Source organism: Colobus angolensis, unplaced genomic scaffold (genome assembly GCF_000951035.1).
Source record: "Colobus angolensis palliatus isolate OR3802 unplaced genomic scaffold, Cang.pa_1.0 Scaffold252, whole genome shotgun sequence".
NCBI lineage: Eukaryota > Metazoa > Chordata > Mammalia > Primates > Cercopithecidae > Colobus > Colobus angolensis.
This window is the reverse complement of record NW_012115733.1, coordinates 3,114,905-3,120,160: the sequence shown is the minus strand read 5'-3', so window position 1 is coordinate 3,120,160 and position 5,256 is coordinate 3,114,905. Positions and strand designations below refer to the sequence as shown.

The window sequence follows — 5,256 nt, the reverse complement described above, 5'->3', positions numbered from 1 at the left end:
AAAACCTGGGTATGGTGGTACACACCTGTAGTCCCAGCTACTCAGGAGGCTGGGGCAGGAAGATTGCTTGGGATCTGGAGTTTGAGACTGCAGTGAGCTAGGATTGGGTCACTGCACTCCAGCCTGAGTGACACGGTGAGATTTTGTCTCTGAAAATGAAAAAAAAAGATCGTAAGGACGATTTTACTCAGAGCGGGGACTACTGTGCTAGGTACAGGGACCACTGCAATGGGGTCCTGCAGTGGGAGAGTGATATTAGGATCGACTTCAACTCCACCAAGGACAAGTGGGGATTTGTAGTCAGGGAGTAGGATCAGGGAGTCAGAAGATGGGAAATTACTTGGAGGAAACCTCAGGGGCAGGGGGATTCTGGCTAAACGGACTTCAGGATTTTTGCTGAAACAGGCTAAATGGGCAGAGTCCCTGGATGAAGGACGGAGCCTGAGGTTGGGACCTAGTCAGAAACAGGACTCACAGGAGCCCGACTTAAGTTTGGTCAAAGGATAGTGTCTGTCTGAAAGCATAAGCAATAAAGTCAACAGCAGTATAATGAATGGATCACAAAGGAGAATTTTTGTGCATTGCTAAGCAGGACTCTGCTTTAATCATTGTAAAAGTTGATTATGTGAATGAGCCGTTCTTAGTTGTTTTTTTGTTTGCTTGGTTTTTTCGTTTTGTTTGTTTGTTTTGTTTTCGTGTGTATGTGTTTTTTTTTAGATGAAGTCTCCCTGTGTCACCCAGGCTGGAGTGCAGTGCGTGATCTCGACTCACTGAAACCTCAGGTTCGTGGGTTGAAGCGATTCTCCTGCCTCAGCCTCCCGAGTAGCTGGGACTACAGTCACGCGCCACCACACCCCACTAATTTTGTATTTTTACTAGAGACAGGGTTTTGCCATGTTTACCAGGCTCGTCTGGAACTGCTGACCTCAAGTCGTCTGCCCGCCTTGGCCCACCAAAGTGCTGGGATTACAGGCATGCTCCACCACAACCCAGGCATTGAGTCATTCTTGGCATACACAACTATGTCAGAGTTGGGTGGTCAGCAGAAAAAGCACTCAGAGCACATTGCACCTGCTCCAAGAATTGAATTTTCCACAAGGCTGGTGGCTGAAATGGCCTGCTGTCACCCTAAAACCACTTTTACGTAGTAACTGCTGAAACAACCTGCAATGACTCTAAGGCTCGTTTTACCTATTGTCCGCACTCACCAATCAGAGCTTCCAGCTCCCAAAAGCTTCTCTGGTGCCAATGGACTTGCTTTAAAAAATATAGGTAACATTTCTGTTTCTAATAAAACTCTCAACTTTCTCTTTGTTCTTTGGACATACCAAAGACCAGCCAGTTTGTGTCTATGATTCTCAAATAAAATGTTTAGAGATTCATGGCTGGCGTGGTGGCTCACCCTGTAATCCCAGCCTTTTGGGAGGCTGAAGCTGGCGGATCACTTGAGCCCAGGCGATCGTGACCAGCCTGGACAATGTTATGAAACCCTGTCACCACAAAAAATTACAAAATTTAGCTGGATGTGGTGGTGCATGCCTGTAATCCCAGCTATTCCAGAGGCTGATTCGGGGAGGCAGAGGTTGCAGTGAGCCGAGATTGTGCCACTGCACTCCAGGATGCGTGACAGAGTGAGACCCTGTCTTAAAACAGAAAACAAAAACAAAAACATAATATAACATCCTTAATATTGTAGTTAAAAAAAGAGATTCATCTCCATAGTCTTTGATTTTGATATTTGTGGTGTCAGAAGTGGGGTCCAAAGCTGACTCACCTTGGAGACATCAACGACCTCTGAAGCTATGGCATGAGGTCTGCACACTTGGCCCCCTTAAGCTTTTGCTTTTCTGGTTGCCTCTTTCCCCCCTGGTGAGTCTCCCTTGGATCAAACTGCCATCTTCTGGGGGGTTGAGTTCAGTTTTATTTGGGAATTTGTTAGGAAGGGTCTTTCTCTCTCTCCTGGTTATGAAACCTCCTCTTTTCTTTTCTTTTCCTTTCTTTTCTTTTCTTGTCTTTTTTTTTTTGAGGCAGTGTTTCGCTCTGTCTGGTGTGATCTGGGCTCACTGCAACCTTCACCTCCCAGGCTCAAGTGATTCTCATGCATCGTCCTCCCAAGTAACTGGGATTACAGGCGTGCACCACTAGCCTGGCTAATTTTTGTATTTTTTAGTAGACATGGGGTTTCACCCCGTTAGGCGGGCTGGTCTTGAACTCCTGAGCTCAAGTGACCTGCCCACCTCAGCCTCCCAAAGTGCTAGGATTACAGGCGTGGGCCACTATACCCAGCCAGAGACCGCCTGTTTAAGAGGGATTTTCTCCCTCCTGGTTATGAGGCCTGGTTACAGAGATTTTTCTGTTAGAGGAGGCTTCTCATGCTTCCTGATAAGTTTGTACTTTATTTTCAGAAACATTTGCATGCTTGGAGTTTAATTTGGCTTTTGTGTATTAGGCATTAAACCGAATCACCTAGATTAATTTATTTACACACAGGCTCTCAAAGTTCAAAGGCATGCCAACATAGTTCCCTCTTTCTGGGACGCCAGTTGGTAATATGTGCCAACATTATGGGGATCATTCACGCAGTCTGTTTTCCTCAAAGTGAACTAAAATAATACAGTCCAAATGGGACTCCTGTCTCGGTATCTTGAGGCTCCAGAACACATTCAAGGCTCAAAGACTGCCTCACTGCAAAATACTGTCTAAAGCTAGCTGAGATTTTCTTCTCCAAAGCCTTCCCCTCTCCTTCCTTTACCTCTTCCTCTTTATCCTTCTTTAAGCAAAACTCTTTTTCCAAAACGCCTCAGCTACTCTGGCATACTGACTATTAAAATAAAGACAGTTGAAAAACATCAGATACAAATAAAATCACTGACCTCTGTAGTGTTTCTTAAAAGCAAAAGATGAAATTCCCATGGAAAAGATCTCCTTCCTATACTAAAAGGAAAGACAACACTCTTATCTTCAAGGATGTGGAATTGAGACCAAGAGAACACTATACAAAGCTTATGAGAATACTTCTTATCTTTTGGGCCTCCTCACATAATTCAGTCACATTTTACCGTTTACAATTCTTTGTCTAATTCAACATGTTGGTAACTGACTCAAACTGCTTTACCCAAAATTTGGGTCACCACCTTCATAAGATTACCTATTGAGGAGAAAAATCTTAAATAAAGTTTAGCCTTCTTCCATTTTGTCAGAAATATAATTTAGATCCAACGTCTTTTATAAATTGGTGAGTTTGTATGTTTTACTGTCCCATAATCAAAATTCTCAAATGAAAGCTAACTTTGTTTATGTACGTATCTGTGTTTGGATGTATTCATATATATGTACATGTGTTATGTTAAATGTGTCAACATGGTATAATCTGGAATCGTTGACAAACAATTATTTAAAGAATCCTATTCAGATTGGCTTAAATAGGTGCTCACATAAATATGCAGTAATTAACTAAAATGCATTTAGTTCATGCAACTTAATTAAGTCTTTGAAAAATAAGTTGGTTTTAAAATTGTTGGTAAAATAAAATGATAAATGTTTTCAAAATTGTCAGTGCACATTTTTGGTCCGGTTTACTGGTTCTGTATTTGTCTCTGTTAGGTGTTTTAAGGTTATGAAACATAAACCTAACCTAAAAACAGAATGGTCTTTTATGTACAATTATTTGATAAGTAAGACTAATTTAATATTGTGGGTGTAATAAAACCACTGTATTTTCTGAGTTATTGGCAAAATACTCATATATTTAAGGGTTTTGCTCAGGTGAACACCTGACATTTATAGGCTATAAAAATGTTTTAACAGGAAAATAACTCGAACTGATGACTAGCTTTATTTATTTATTTATTTATTTATTTATTTATTTAGAGCAGAGTCTCCCTCTGTCACCCAGACTGGAGTGCAGTGGTGCTATCTCGGCTCGCTGCAACCTCTGCCTCCCAGGTTCAAGAGATTCTCCTGTGTCAACCTCCCAAGTAGCTGGGACTCTAGGCATGCGCCCCCATGCCTGGATAATTTTTGTATTTTTAGTAGCGATAGGGTTTCACTGTGTTGGCCAGGCTGGTCTCGAACTCCTGACCTCAAGTGATCTGCCCTTCTCAGCCTCCCTAAGTGCTGGGATTACAGACGTGAGCCACCACTCCCGGCCGACTGGCTTTGTTCAATATGTCAGTTTTCGTAAGTAATCTAGGTATAATTGTTAAAATGAATAAATGAGGTAAATGTGAGATACATGTTTATAAGTGAACTTTTCATGTAATTTGAAATCTTTTTTTCTCTTGCTCTTACCATATGAAGATGAAATATTAAAGTTATGTTATGTTAGATTAAGTAATAGGTACTCACTAAATACCGGGATCATTTCCAACTAAGAAAACAATGGATCCCCCTGCCTAGGCCTCCCAAAATGCTGGGATTACAGGCATGAGCCACCACGCCCAGTGAGGAAAAGAAGTATTAAACAGTATTGTTATTAAAGAAATCAAAGATCATGATGCTTGGAAGGTGTTTCTAAGACTCGAGATAATGGACTTCTGGCCAAGCCAACCCATGGTGACATCATCAGGTTTGCGCCTCCACTGGTGATCAAGGAGGATGAGATTTGAGAGTCCAGTGAAATCATTAACAAGATCATCTTGTCATTCTGAGGGTAGCAGCTGTTTTCAGTGGTCCATGGGAGCTGGCTGGAAACAGGAGGTCCTGTAAAAGCTTGGCTCTACATGTAGGCACATTCCACTCCCATGTGTCTCCAAAGCCTTTTTGTGGAATATCCATTTTTTTCAGTTGATACATAATAGAACAACGTTTATGAACCTGCCGTTTGCTTTGTAATATAAGTAAGAGAATGTAATGGCATCTATATTCAGTGAAAGCATTTTGATGTGCAAGCGTACTTTTTAAGGTGAAATGCATCTATGTATACAGATAGTCTTTAAATCACATCCTTCAGTATACTTTATATATGTTTTTATAATTTCCTTGCTGGTATAAATGTTTTGTATTTGAAAAAGTTATCTCTGGGGTACTACATAAAAGGCTTCACCTTGTAAAGTCAAATCATTTTTATCATTGAATTTTAGGAAGGATGAATGGTTAGTCATATGTAAAATACCAATATTAAGTAAACTTCATATTGGGCCAATGCCAGAATGTATTCTATGGATGTCATTATGGGATTGTAAACTAGTTCAACCATTATGGAAAACAGTATGGCGATTCCTCAAGGATCTAGAACTAGATGTACCATATGACCCA

At 41.0% G+C, this 5,256-nt stretch overlaps 1 pseudogene; it reads left to right on the top strand.

The window, feature by feature from the left end:
* LOC105515043 overlaps positions 1 to 4,649 on the top strand; it is a 16,489-nt pseudogene extending 11,840 nt beyond the window's left edge.
* The last annotated feature ends 607 nt before the right edge of the window (positions 4,650 to 5,256 follow it).